Consider the following 15,970-nt stretch of genomic DNA (forward strand, 5'->3'; position numbering starts at 1 on the left):
TCCCTAACAAAACGAAATAAAAATCATCGCATAAAAATTGGGATTGACCATATATGGTATTTACAAGGATTTAGATGTTTTCAAGTGCATGAAGGATGTCCTATTCCTGGCCATCAGTGACAGGAAATGCCCAATTTAGTCTTTGTCATTTAACTCTTTGGGAATCTACTGCTTAGCTTCATTCAATGTTCTTCAGTGACATTTAGGGGGCAATTGTTTTCAGAATTTTTGTGAGAAAGTTTCATTATTTGTTTCCTCTTCTTTTGGAGTGTTTTTAAACAGTTGTAAAGAGTGTGTGTGTGTTTTTTTTTCTATCAGTGTGTTGAACAGCTGACCAGCAATTTTTAACTGGCATTTTGAAGAACTAGAATGGTATGACTTCAACAATATGTATTTTATTTTTATTTTTTTATTAATTTGAATTTGCTTGTATGTATTAATTGTAGTGTATTAGGTTTTATTTGGTTAGCGTTTTCATATGATAAATTACATTTTAATAATAAGTTGTTTTTCTTTTTAGTGGTAAGAACATTGCAAGTACATTGAATAATTGACAGATAAAAAACAGAGAGGCGAGAAATGTGTGAACCATTGACATGCTGGATTTTTGTAATTGATTTGTCCTCCTTTAAATTTGAAACACTTACTCAATCCATTACAAGTTTAAGAGATTTTCAGTATCAAAGTGCTTACAGTATATAGAGCCTGGTCAGACTGCATGGATGTGCAAGCTGACCTGGCTGAGTTGAAGGCTGAAACAGGTAAAGGGTTTAAAATATAAGTAGGTATTTTGTCAAAAGAAATTAATTAGGTGGTTTGTGAATGAATTACTATGTTAAATGGCTATATATATAATATATATATATTTTTTTAATTGTTCGGGGGGGGGGGACTGAATCTACATAATATTATGTGACCAGTGCAGACCAAGATCAACTGGCACATTCTGTGCAGTCTGATCATGGTCTGCACTGTTTTGCCATTCAGTCAGTGTGATTTATTTTTTTTTAATTTTCCCTCAAAACAATTCGTCCAAATTAAAGATGGACAATTAAGTCCATTCAAAATATCTACCATGGTATGAGGGTGGTTAAAAAACAATAATTTAAATTTGTGATGAAAGAAATGTGTCAAAATTATATAAGCCTTAAAGATTATGATATGATGTCACTTTAAGGAAACAGAAATTTAAGATTTTCTCTCAGCTAACACAGAACTGTCCCCTGTAGCAGTTGACAAGTCAGTTGTTTAATTTAAACTTGTTAAACTTTGATGGTGAATTAGCATAGAATCACCTATAGTATAATAATAAATCACTGAAAAATATTGAACTTAACCTCAGGGTAAATTGTACTGAATAATGTTTCTCTAGTTAAAGATAGTTTGTTGCAGTGTTGTTGTTTTTTTTATTTATTTTAATAATGTTGTGTAATGTACGAGTTTGAACACAAAGTTGATTGTTTTTAATTAAAGTCTGACTTAGTGAAACTATTTTTAGATATATATCCTGTTCCCAAGTATATCAATATAATGATATCAAAATATTAAAGAAGTAAATGAAATAATTTTTCCACAAAAGTAATTGGAGCACAGTTGATAGTGTTATCTTGTATGTACATTAATAGAAGTATGCAATGTGCAGATGTAAAAAAAAAAAAGATTTTTTTAATGTCAATACAAATAAACAATATCTTGATTCCTAAAATTATTACTGATGAACTTGGGGAATTGTTTGTTCACTTTTTGGTTAAAATTATCTAAATGATAAACTTATACTCATAAAAATTTATAAGGGGTTTTCAGTGGATGATGAAAACAAAATGCAGAGATGTACTTTGGGTTTTTTGAAAGAGTATGATAAAATGATTTAAAAGAATGATGCAATCCTATTGGGTATGGACTTAAGTCTTGTGAAATATTTAAATTTTATCTGTTTTTAGATATTGCATGCTTTTATCTGTGTGAATGATAGCTTTAAAGAAGCATGTCTCCAGATTCAGATTAAGTATTCAAAAGTCAAATATTGTCAAGTGAACAAAGACAGTAATTTACACAGTGCAAATTGCAGAGATAGTCACACAGTAGAAAATTAATATTGTGATAAATACTTCAAAATCAGTCATTTATTGTATGTAACTTGTAAATTTTTTCTAGAATTGTGAATATTTTTACTTTTCTTAAAATCTTAGGTCATTTTTCTAAAGGTTGATTTTCTTCAAATATTTTGGCTCATCTGACGGCATGCAGCTTTAAGGATGAATAGCCTATGCCGCCAATATAATATAGAGGCAAGCCTGCAACCAAAATAATATAGGCAGTCTGTCCTGAAAATTAATTTACTGGGTGTCTAATATTAGCATTCTGGTATAGCATTCCATCACGGTTGAAGCTTAATTAGGGCGGATTTTACTATGCAAAGGTGAATAAGGCAAAAATTAAAATGTTATTAAAGTACATCATATTCAACAAGTGTGTACCAGTATAGAAAATTAGAATTTTTTTTACAGACTTGTACATTTCATCTATTTGAAAAGAAGGTATGGGAAATTATCTCCATGCATATTTTGTAGCTTCAGACCTTACCAATTCAATTTACAACTTTCGTCTGCATGTCTATGAATTTTTCCCGGATTTAATTCATCTTCTCCAAATATAGGTACATCATGCATGAATTCCCGTGATTATTTAATGTGTTAAGATATTCCCTGATACTGCTAGTGTCAGACCGAAATTTGATACGACTCGTTCAGGTAGAACATGTACTTAGGCCCTCAGGTAATTTTATATAGGACGGAGAGTTTCTGATAAATCACTGCTGGTACCGCAGTATAAGGTGTGCTGGATCATAAAATTTACACTTGAGGAATTTCTCGACCTCTAGAGTACCGGAGTTTTGTCAATAATTTTCGGCAGGTAATGGGGGACATTTACCTCTAGGTCACCTTTATAAGAACGGCATTGTAAATGGAGCTGCCAGCTGAAATGTAATTAGTTCCAAATTTGGAAACTTGCCAATAAAGGTGATGCTTATACTTAATGTATGAAACTACAAAAAAAGGATTAAAAGACTGAATCCACCTGTATCACTGCTGGGCTGCTATAAATTTGTGACCAATAGATTTAATGTTTTATTCCCTATATATTCCATAAATATTTGCTTTAATACTCATGCAAGTTGTTTTGGTTAATTTTGATATTGACATAGAGAAGGTAAATTTAAATGTAACAGGGTCTAAATATTGCTGAATTCAGCCTGGCTGTCGATTCCATCACACATTGTTGCCGGGCATGGGGCGAGGGGGGTTACATTACTGGAATCAGTTTGTTCGGTTCCATCCTGATTGTAAATCTTTTGAACCAGTTCAGGTATTTAGGGTCATAAGAGAAATGAGCCAAGTGCCATAACTCTTCTTTGGATTTTGCCAAAGTTAAAGCCCCTGTTTTCAAACTTATACTTATTTTGATATATCTGAAACAAATAATTTAGGTTTTGAAACATATATAGAGGGTTATCATAATATTTGTCATGCCAATTTCAAAACTCTTCATTGCATTTTGGCAAGGTTAGGCCCCTTTTTCCTTAGAAAATGTCCTGAAAGTTGTCTTGACATAAATATTTCAGTTACCATGTCAGACGTTCTCTTGAAACATAGTTTACATATAGTTTTATAGATATTTATTGCATTTCAACAAAGTTATGACCCTTTAGTACTGAAAGAAATCTGTAAATTAACATTTATCTCTGAATCTGGAATTGAAACTTCAGAATATATTTATGAAAGGTGAAAAGCAAGCTCATCAGGCCAAGTTCTACAATTCCTCCTTGTATTTAAACAGAGTTATGCCCCATTTTTGGGTAGAAAATGATCTTGAATTTTAAAATATTTGTTTTAAACTGTAGGTATACATGAAGGTAACACACAAGATATTTTAATTATAACTTGAATGTCTCTGAAATCAGATCAGATATTCACTAACAGGGTTACTAGCAAGCTAATCATGAATCTTTATTGGTTTTTGATAGAGTTGTGTCCCTTTTTAAATAGGAAAATATCCTGAAATTTACTTTTTCTTTGACATCTCTGAAACTAGAACAGATATTCTCTTGAAATGGCGTATTTTACATGAAGGGTTTCAAGCAAGTTCAGTAGACCAATACAAGTTTTGTAACTCTTTATTGCATTTTAAGATAGTTGTGCCCCTTTCTTAGTTTACACCATGTAATTGGGACAATCAAAAGTTTATTGCAACCTGATTTAAAATCTGTTGATTCTATTGATTGCACAGTTTTCGGTCTTACAATTTCTCAGACACAGACATTTTCTCTTAATACATTTTTTTTTTGCTACAAAAGTTATTCCCCTTTTCCACCTATTTAAGTCAGCATCTATCAAGCATATTGGGTGGGAGATGTTAATGTAGCATTTGGCTGTAACCTAGTTTAATTTCAATATATGAGATGTATATATTCTACAAATTTGTTTTTACTCTATCTTTGCTTAGTTTACTTATTAAGTCATCTTTACATTGATGAATCTTCAATAATTATTCATTAATAAAAGGGTTTCGTTTTAGTTTTTATATTGTTTTTTTCTTCTTCTTTTTATGTTTTTTTCGCTGGAGTTGAAATTGATGTAAAACTGTGAAAGAAAATGAATTAACTTCCTTTACAGTAAAATATGCAAATTAACAAACTTCTAAAATGGCAGACAAGTCTATATGCATATTTTTGTGTGCTAGAACTTCACGATGAATTAATTTATTACTTTTACAAGATTGATTATCAAGATATATTAAAGACATCTCTTTTCTTTAATTTAAGTGGAATTTGCAAGTTTAAAAAGGAATGCCTACATTTTCTTTACCTGTCACACGGAACTTTTTTTTTTCAAGTTTGTGTGCTTTGAGGCGTAGATAGTAAAGATGGAATTCAACAGGTAAATTGGTTTAAGGTTTCTATAAATAGATCTGTCTTTGGATAGTTACCTGTGTAAAGGAACCCCAGGCATTATCAGGTGGTTTTCAATTGACAACACTTGAATGGGGAACTTCACGAGGAGAGTTAGTCGGAAAAATTTCTTTAGGGTAGAATTAAATCTCCAGATAATTGTGTGTAGAGATTTTGGAAGGACAGCTCTATGATAAAGAGGGTTGAGTGGGGTATACAGTTTTGTTGTAATTCTCATAAAATCAAAGACTGTGAAGAGATGTGACAGAGGTTTATATAAACCTGAAAATTACAGGTAAGGAGATTTTCTGATAAAATTCGATTTAATAGAAGTTTTGAGAACTTTTTTTATGGCTATTGAATGATTCATGGATGATTGATTTTGAGTTATTTATAGATGTACTGCTGCCTTATAGTTCTCACTTTATTTGGAGCTTTTCAATAGGTTTATGTCTTATTTTGATGAGAGGATTTGGGCAAAAAAGAAGAATTATGGTGCAGGTATTTTCTACTTTACTATGTTTACTGAAATTGTTATTTGATACACATTGTAATGGCAGGGGTGTATTTAATTTGGTTAAATAAAATAAAGTGGGGGTGTATAGGTGTGTGCGGTTTGCAGAAAGTACATCATATTTGACAATGTGTACATTTGATTGAATTATATAGTTAGTCCTACAGAAGTTTAAATTGACTTGCGTGTACTTTGATAAGTGGATGTCTCTTTACAGTTATATAATGTGTGTAGTTTAATTGATAATTTTTTTCAGCATGTATACAGAAAGTGTAAAGATAAAATATAAATATTACAATGTCAATTGTTCATTTACAATAAAAAAAATATGCGGCCATTGTTTCATAATTTTATTATGGCAGAAACAGGTTAAAAGCAAGCTTTAGATTTGAAGAGGTTGAAAGTTTTTTTAAACTTTTCCCTAAATGGACTTGACCATTTTTCATTCTGGACGAAACCATTCATCATATTTAGGGAAATTTTCAGTACAAAGTTCTGACTGAACAGTGCAGACCATGATCAAATGGCATGGACATACCTGCAGGGTACTGGTGCCTAGTGGTATAGGTAAAACGAGTGGTCACAAATTGTGCTAAGAATGGCTTGTTTATTGGGTCTTGATACATTCTATTCCCTTGACCACCCTCCATCACTGGTACATGAGGAGAAATGTATGTTAGTAATGATAATAAAATCCTGTTACACTCTGTAAGATAATCTGTATCCTGGCATATCATTGAAATTACTTATAAAATCTGTGCCAAAAAGCAAAATACCCAAAATCATGATTCACAACATGAACCTCAACAACTGCGGCTGTTAAAGAACTGCTCAAGCAGCAACAGATTTTTACCCATCTGACCAGTGCAGACCAAGATCAACACATTAAGGCCAACACTGCTGTTGGCAATAGTTTGCTGGTGTTCAGTTTAACTTTATAAACTGCAAATGTGAGGGTCACTGGAATTGTTAGGCTCCTAAGTTGTCCGGCACTGGACGGAATGTGACAGAATTAAAGACCTGTAATCTCTTGTACTTCTCGGTGTTACAGTATATGATCTTGAAATATCCGAAATTATTAACAGACTTGTTTCAAAATTGTAGTAAGCATTAAGTGTAAAGTTCTTTGCTCATCAAAACAACGGCTTGCCTCTGATGGGATTTGAACCTACACAGCCTGCAATCCTTAAAATACTAGTTTGACACCTTAATCATTCGGTAATGCTGCCATTAACTGGTATGCTTTGGAAAGGTTGGTCATGCTGTTATCGTGTAGGAAATCTTTGTAAATCATGTTATAGGTCTCATACTTACACATTTGACCATGCATTACATTGATTGCTTTTTTGATTATAAAAATTTTTAGAGTTACGGCCCTTTGTCAACAACAGTTTATGTCCTTACATTTCTTAAATTATCCAAATCATCACAGTTTTGTTACTCTTCAAGACCTTTTGCAAAATGTAATGATATCGAGTTACTATGTTTAGAAGTTATGTAAATTAATATTCTCTGATCCTTTAATAAGTAACAGAAAATATTTCCATTTAAAGGATGACCACTTAGTCAATTATTACTGACACTTCTTCTAAAGAAAAGAAAGGGGAAAAAAAAATACTTAAAGGCATAAAACTGGATTATAAAGAACAAAATTCCAAGTATTATGATATGTGTTATGTGTTATACAGATAGGAAATACCATAAGCTTAAGCATTTTATAAGTAATAAACTGATGCGTAACATAATACAAGATCTGCACTTCCTGAAACTCATTTATGAACGTTCTGAACATCATTTTGTGGTTTCGCCTTTTTATTCTTTACAGTGCCATGAAATTTCTTCTTTCAAGTGTCTCTGTCCTGTACTTTGTCATGTTTACAGGAATTTCGAAATGACAATTCTGTTTTTGTTCAGTGTCGTAAAAAGGAAAATCCTTCTTTCGTTTTGTTTTTACAGAAAAATTTGTGAACATTCAGGATCTGTCCTGAAAGTGTAATAAAAGTTTCTTTTTGAATAAAGATTAACGCCACTTCATTGTTCATGACAGCAATTTTTGGAACAATTTGTTTCTTTTTATCGTATCTGTTTTCAACAAAAACAGAACTTTCAGTGATTATATGCTACACATCCTTATTCAGAAATATTGCTCTAAAACTTGTGGTTGTTTAAACGTTCTTGGGTGTGGTTTCGGCAATAGATGTTTTGTATCTTTATTCATATGAACCAAGAAGTCACGAATATGTCATAATTTCTATATCAGGAACATAAATTATTTTATTTATTTTAATTCATATAAAATTTGCAGGACTCTTGATGTATAACATTTAACATTGGCAATATTAAATTGAAATTGGCAATATGAAATTAATTTATCTCTTATGATAAATGCTTCAGGCAAAAACTATAGACATTTTCTTCTTTTATCAAATACTTATTTCTTTATCAACTCTTTGATCAGGCAGTGCTAGCAATTGTTTATTTGTCTTGTTGTTTTTCAATAATTATTGGTTATGTCTGAATTATGTCAGAGATTTAATTGCTTTTTTTGTTCATTTTTTTTTATTTCATAGGTTTACATTCAGTTTTAACATATTTATTTTAGCCCATTTGTGATTAAAAAGCTTCAAGCTTATATGAATGTCTTTCACACTAATCATTACTGGTGTCAGTTGGGTAGAAACACGGTCGTTGCCAGAGTAGGTCTCGTACCCACAATCCCTTGGTTGAAAGGCAGACACCTTAACCACTATAGGCCACACAGCTCCTCTCATTTCTTTTGACTGCTTGTTTTTTTGGGGGTTTTTTTTCATGCATACATAGTTATGTTGATTTTGTTTAAATAGATATTCACAAGCTTCTAACAGACATGCCAATGGGTTTTTCTTGCATGGTTTCTTTTTGTGCATGAGTAACAGAAATGAGGACTCTAGCAAAAAGCTAGATATTTAAAGAAAATCATGAGATATAAAAAGAAAAGATCATTATGAAAATGGGCCGAGTTAAGCATAACCTTTCTTCGTTCAGAATTATTATTTAAGCAGAGATTTATATAACCATATTTCAGTCCACCACCAATTTAAAGATTTCAATAAATGCTATACTTTGGGAGATAATAAGGAAAATTGCACATGAAAGTCTTCCCTGGTAAAATTATAATGCCAAAAATTCTCGTCTCACTACAATAAAAATTGTCATCCAAAATAATCCAAACTTTCTCATAAAACCTTATCTCTGGCATATTTGTTTAGGTGTTTACAATGGAATGAATGACACTATAAGAAACCAGTCTATACCACTGTAGGGGTACTTGCAGGTTTATTGTCAGACTTGTTCCAAATTTATTGTACCCCATATAAAGCTTTTAGGTAATCATGTCTAAGAATGCCAATTACAGGCTTTAAGCTGTTCCAAAAATTTGTTCTACCTGTGTAAATAAGTTGTAGACACTTCAGGTTTGCAGGTAAAGTGTACTAAATAGGTAAATCAGGGTATTGTGAGATTTTGGATTTAACATAAGATAAAACGTTTTTGCATTGGTTAAATGGAGGGGATAATCAGACAGGTAGATCTATAGAAAACACTGCCAATATATGGGCAAAAGCTTGTGGAATTGCAGAAAATTACCTGTTGACATTGAATAGCTAGAGATTTTTGTGTGAAGGTATGTACTTTGATGATTTTGCTTGTGGCAATTTTCTTTAGCAGTTTTGACAATTTCGTGTACAGGTATATTTATTGACTTGCGTTGATAGATGAAATTTTTAGATTTTTGTACACTTGAGGAATGAGGATGCATCACTGATTATAGGAGACTTTGCATAGTTGAAGGCAATTTGTATTTTCTCTCCCCAAGTTTAATCTGATCATCATGGCATTTATTAAGGTAATAGATTTTAATTATGGTTTTTATGTTTTTTTTGTTGTTATTTTTTGTATTTGAGGTAATGAAAATTATATTGTTGATTGGATAGTGTTTTTATAGGGATTTTTGATGTGTGCTAAATCATTTTTTTATATTTTCTTTTCTTGCTTATTGTTTATTGGGGGAGGGGGAGGTGGGGTAGTTTCCTCTGTTCACACTTGTCTTTTGTTGCATTCATTCTTTTCATTTTTTGAAAACTTATTATTTTAAATAAGTTTATATGTTCCAGTTAATTATTTGTCTTAAATATAAATATACAGATTGATAAATTCATGCATTTGTTCACTCTGTCTTCCATTTTTGCATTTATTCTTTCCATTTTTGGATAAACTTCAGTAAGTTTATATGTTCCAGTTAATGATTTGTCTAAACTAGATATACAATGTATACAGATTGGTAAATTCATGCATTTTGTGTAATTTTAGAAATTTATAATCAATATTTTCATGACATTTTCATGATATCAGATTAATAGCACTGCACTGTATATATTTTAAAATGGCTTGTGTTGTAATTTTCATATATGTTATGTTGATGAGTAGAGTACACTTAGATTAGGTTTTAATAGTTGTATATGCCTCTCTGACTGAAGGTTTATATGGTCACTGACTCTTCAAATTACTTGCCTGTCATTGCTGTGGGTTGGAATCCCGCCTTGGAATCCAGCCAGGGACTTTGGAGGAAGCTGTTGACCCAGCTTACTGAAGGTCAGCGGTTCTACTCTGGGTTCTCTCCTGCCTGAAATAATACAGGAAGTGTTACCTGAGATTTTTCTCCACCAGTCGCTATATGACATTTTACAGTGCCAGTACATTGTATAACTTAATCTGACAAAAAAAAATTTTCTCCAATAATTTTACTGATTTAAAGTCTAAGTTTTGGTAGTGAAAAATGCTTATATCAAGTAGAAATTCTGTACATATACTTTTTTCCTACCACTTAAATAAATATGTTGACTATGAATTTGAAGGAAAAAAATCTTTTTGATCTCGCAAATTTAAAGGATATTGCAAAAAAAAAAGAGTGTAAATTTATCCATTTTAGATTGTTTCGATATAGCTTACAAAAAAATAACAACATTTGCATAGGCAATTATGAAACTATTTGTCATAAATAGTATTTTTGCAGAGCTTTTTATTCATTGCACATGTCAAAAAATGCCATTAGTCGTCCAGTACTAAAACTCTCAGTGTCAGGGCCATAAAAATCTCCGGCCATAACATTGTCGCCAATATGTCATCTGCTTTATAACGGCTGTAGAGGAATACTTAAACTGTAATAAAGTCAGGGAGTATCTTCTCCAGGGCATCAATGAATATTAGCATCACTTTATTTCCTTATGTGGTCTGGAATCATAAAATACCGTCACAATGTTGTACTTCCTTTCACATGTCTTATTTCGGAAATACCTTTAATTAAATGTTATCAATTGTTTGATTCAGTTTTATTATAAGAAAAGTCTTTTTGGCCTAGATTTACTGTGACTTAAGTGTCAGATATATATCCAAGTGTGCACATACCTTTCTGCAATATAAGATATTGCCAAATTGAATTTACACTTTCAGTAGTTATCATAAATCATATATAAGTGTGAATTATAACAATGGCATAATTTATCACTTAAAGCTGCATAACTGTGGACCAGTCAACAGGTCTTCTTTTCTTTTTTTTTAAGTTAAATATTAACCCAACTGATGAAAAATTACTTAAAAGATAAAGAAAATGCATAGATACATGTACTGACAATCCAATTGTGACACTCTAAGCTACGGAAACGTATAGCGACCATCCCTAAATGATACATATAAAATGACTTTTTTTCCAGTTTTATAGTATGTTTGTTATATGCAAATATGATTTGAGGAAAGAATTACATATTTAAAAAGATGTAAGTGTTTTATCAAAAGGTTAAAAGTAGTTTATCTTGCATTATAAGATATTCTAACACGACCCGCATTTTTCCCTATTGAACATAGAAGAACAGAAAGTGTGTGTTATTATACAACAGATGCACAGTTTGACGTTCTATATTTAGACATGTGACAGAATCATTATACACGTGACGTAACCATTAAAAATCCGACGCGCTGAAAATAAGTACTGAAACAAATCAGGCGCAATTTTGCTTAACTATCAAGTACGGAAACATTTATTTGTTGATGTCGTGTTAGAATCGAAATAATATATCCAAATCAGTGATTTTATCGCTTGATAACATCACTGTTTGTCGTTCGGATGCGCATCATTATATCACTCGGGCTACGCCCTCGTGATATAATTCCTCGCATCCGAACTCCAAACAGTGATGTTATTGAGCGATAAAATCACTGTTTGAGATATATTATTTCTTAAGTAACGTACGATAGATTACAAAACAATACGTATTATATATGATTTACAATATAACTTGATTAAATTGTTTCCTTTATCAAATACAAATGTCTTGACTTTTTCTCGTGTCACACATCATATAAGATGAAATATCGCTAAAGCTTTTGGATCTATGTTCCTATAATAACATCAACTGGTCGAATATGCCTTTTTATATAATATTTATTATGTAACATCCTCTGTACATACATTTGAAATGGTAAATTTGTCGGAAGTTATCGTTTTAAGCTCTATGTATTATATATCCTACAAAAATATAATGGTTTCTATGATAACTAATTTACATCAAGTACTACTTCACTAGCTTATTTTATGCTTATTAACAACTAACGGAGTTTGTCTTTTTATATAATCTTTATCTTGTAACACTATCTGAAGCACAATTATTTAAACATTCCTTAATCTTTGGAATACAAAAAGCCTCAATCAAATGTTTCATATATAATCTTTAAAAAAGCTTTCTATTGTGCGAGATTTTTCGGTCCTCATTATCAAATATAAATTGTAAAATATGTTATATTATATTTTATAATGAGGTATGCCAATTAAAAACCTCAATATATATAACTAATACATATAAATGAACAGAAAAATGTCACATAAATTTGAATCCAGCAATATTAACAGCAGATTGAGTACTAAATGATATATATTCAAGATCAAATAACAATGTAAATATTGGTCAAATACAATGTATATATCGTGTGTTAAATAAATTGTTTTAAATTCTGTTTTTACCAACATGCACGGGCTTAGATATTACTAGATAAATATTTCAGATCAAGTAAGTTTATAAAAATTGGTTAGGTATATAGTATGTATTAAATAAATTGTCAAAAATTCTGTTTTAACTAACATATAGGGGTGGTCGCTATACGTTTCCGTACTAAGCATAATTCATGCTGAATATAGATAAGTTTATAATTTTACCACTATATTTCTACCCTGACTTACTCTTACTATATTATAATCATAAATTAATGGAGTTTTACATTAATTCATATAAATCTTCATTTCAAAATTATGAGATTCTAATAAATCATTTTGAAAAGAAAAATGCTAACTACTAAATGTTGTAAATATTATTAAAAAAAACCCACCAGGCTGTCATTTAGTTCCCCCTCCATTTTCCAACATAATGAGGAAATAAATAAGTCATTATCAACATCACTTTAAAGTATAATAATGACAAAATGAAAATAAACAAAAAAACTGTATTGTTTATTTTTTGTTTGTTTAAGTAAATGTTTACAAAATAATGAATGAAATTTTGCAATGTACCTTTTTTATCATCACAAATATAAAAAAAACCAAATGTTGTCTTTTTGGTGTATTTTAAGGCTAATGAAATTTTACAGTCAGTGTATTAAAACTTTCAAAATATAGTTTTGATAAAATTAGATAAATTACTCATTTCCCCTGATTTATAATGATTCTGATAAATAAAAGAAAAGAGAATCATCATAAAATCTTTAAATCAAGATAAACTTTTTATTGTTTCCCATAAAACCCCTACAGTGGTCTGATGATTGGTGCCTGGTGATAAGATAATTTCAAACTTCTCTTAATTAAGACTTTAATTGACCACCTTGATTATCTGATTTTCATATATTGATATAATTGTTTTCATAATTACTGCCTGACATTTCCTCAAGACACTTCATTTCCTGTAATTATTTTCTTAAGAGTATAAAATCTCCAAAAATCTACCTGTTTGTCACATAACCAAGTTGAGACAGGTAGATGTAGCACTTTAATCTCCTGCTCAAAACATTGGAACTGTGGAATATTATTTAAATGAAGGAATAATTTATTCAAGTCACATATTTTGTGAGTGCCTAATTCTTCTAGTGTCTTCATTTGAATGCATTAGTGTTGCTTTGTATGGGAGCAGACGCACAAATTTGGAAGGATAGATTTATAATTCCATGTAATTTGCATATATTCAAATACAGGATGCCTTTTCAACAGGTTGGTTGGTTCTAGACATTTTTATTTTTATGCCATTATTGTTATAAGGAAATTTGTGATACAGTCTGAGTTATTTAACACATCTTGAAAAGCTGAGGGTTTTTTTCATTGTATTAATAATTTTCATTTTTTGAAGTGCTAGTTATTACATATTTAACTAATGAAACATTTAACTTGCAAACAAAATAAAATTTTGGTGCCCTTCAGATATGTTTTACTTTTCTGACTCATGGTAAAAAAGAAATAGGAGAAGATATTTTAACATAGACACTAGTATTGCCCTTTAATATTTCAAGACAGGTACATTTCTTTGCCGAAACAGGTAGAACATTTTTTTTTTTTGGTATGAATAATAACTGAATAGGAAGTTTTTGTCCATTACCAGATGACATCTGATTTTATATTGACAGATCATTCCCAAACCCATTTAGATGGAACATCTAATAGCCTGTAGCTATTTCAAGATTTTTATCTTGTGAAATGTGTCAAAATGTTATGCATAACAGTTATAGTACTTTTTCCATACCATACTGAACATTTCTAGATTTCTTCTTTCCCCTGCTTATAACTGAGGGGAGAAAAAAAATCAAAAGATCTAAAAATCAAAAGACCAGTCTGGTTCATGTGGTTGGTGGGGGAATATAAAAATGTCCAAAACCAGTCAAATGACAGTGACCTTTACCTGAGTAATGTAGTACTGAACTCTACAGGTAAAGAGTTGTCATGCCACTTTAATGTTCGAAAGATTAATAGAATTTCCCTCCAGGCAACTTTATACGGCAAGATCTTAGCCAGTGACATAGGCGATGTGGAATGGAATAGAGGTTTTTGATTGATCATCGCGATAGCTGTGCCTGTCACGGCAAAGTTAATTACAGGTGTATCAAACAGTTTACCTGATATGGCAAATAAGGCATGTCTATGGCCACATTTTTCTACCAGGCTATATATAGACAGTATTGGAACGTTTCCCAACATTCATGTCGCTTTTGTTTTTTTGTCTCTATTTTTTTTTTTTCGATGGAGAAGACATGACTGTCATCTCATAGCATTGTGTTAGCTGAGAAAGAATATTTAATCACTCTGCCTCTCTTTTAACACTTAACCTGCTATATTTCTATCATGGATCTGTCCAGCTTTTAATTTGGAACAGTCCATTCAAAGTTCAAGGGATTTCAATATCAAAAAATTTTTTTTTTAAAAATTGCGCTGCCAACAGTGTAGAGCATGTTCAGACTGCACGGCAAAGGCTTAACACTTTTGGTTCCAGTCGGTTTAGGGTTAGGAAAATAAGAACACTTCTTCAATATTTGCAATTATCAGGTAAAAAAAAAATCAAACAAAATCATTAATTACCAAAAAGCGTAAGTAGCATTTACTCAAAAGGGATTACATATTGTTTTTATTGTAAACTCTTCTACAGGTTCATGGAAACAACAACAAAAATAACCCAAGTTTTGAAATTCTGATGATAAATTAGTTATTATCATTCTCTAGGAAAAGCTTATAAATTATGATAGCAACATTATAATGAAACCTATTGATCATATAAGATCATATTTTATTGTAGGAATATTGTATAAAACTGTATAAAATATGCTAATATAGAACCTGTCAGCTGTTTGCTGATCAAGGTGAATTCTAATTGCCTACAATAATAAGCAAAAAACTGAAAAATCTTTAACTTGTAGAAAATTTGCAATGAATTTCTAATAGACAGTATGATTATCTGTTACACCGGCATAGCAACAGATGGACAGATTCTTCATTGGTTGTTTTTTTTTTCTCTCTTCATAATTTTCCTCTCTTTATTATATAGAATAATATCTCATTTAGACTATTACAATTTATAAGTATATTGTTTCTGGGAATATGTTAATTACTGTCATTAAGAATATTTTATGAAGAAACCCAGGTGTGTATTTCTGTCATGAAGATGTGCCTGACTGTTGTCTTGTTGATTTCTCCATATTAAATGCCCCGCAGGCACTTGTTGTTAGACATGACCAATTATTCTTGCAGGTTATTATACTTTTAGATCTTTCCGCTGTCAGTCGTACTACCAAAAGTTTACCTTTCCCATAAAGTCCGAGACATGATACTACCTGGGGGCCATTGTACAAGCTCTTTAGATCTTCATGTCACCTTAGTAATCAACATAAGAGTTTGAGGTTCTGGAAGGGGGGTAATATGATGGTCTTGTCTGTGGTCCTGGGTTCTCTCA

At 31.1% G+C, this 15,970-nt stretch overlaps 1 protein-coding gene across 10 annotated transcripts in view; it reads left to right on the plus strand.

Annotated features, from left to right (window-relative positions):
• LOC132717166 (uncharacterized) overlaps window positions 1–15,970 on the plus strand; it is a 76,644-nt gene that overhangs the window by 45,842 nt on the left and 14,832 nt on the right. The window contains exon 1 of one of the 10 annotated variants that reach the window (XM_060700582.1): window positions 219–372. The exons of 6 other annotated variants lie outside the window; for them this stretch is intronic. The gene's annotated coding sequence lies outside the window, so the exon portion shown is untranslated. Of the gene's footprint in view, window positions 1–218; window positions 373–4,987; window positions 5,244–5,312; window positions 5,450–9,199; window positions 9,346–15,970 lie in introns of those variants that run through there. 3 more of the 10 variants (XM_060700578.1, XM_060700585.1, XM_060700583.1) reach the window with 3 other exon arrangements.

The sequence above is a fragment of the Ruditapes philippinarum genome, unplaced genomic scaffold (assembly GCF_026571515.1).
Source record: "Ruditapes philippinarum isolate M1 unplaced genomic scaffold, ASM2657151v2 ctg683_1_1_1_1, whole genome shotgun sequence".
Lineage (NCBI taxonomy): Eukaryota > Metazoa > Mollusca > Bivalvia > Venerida > Veneridae > Ruditapes > Ruditapes philippinarum.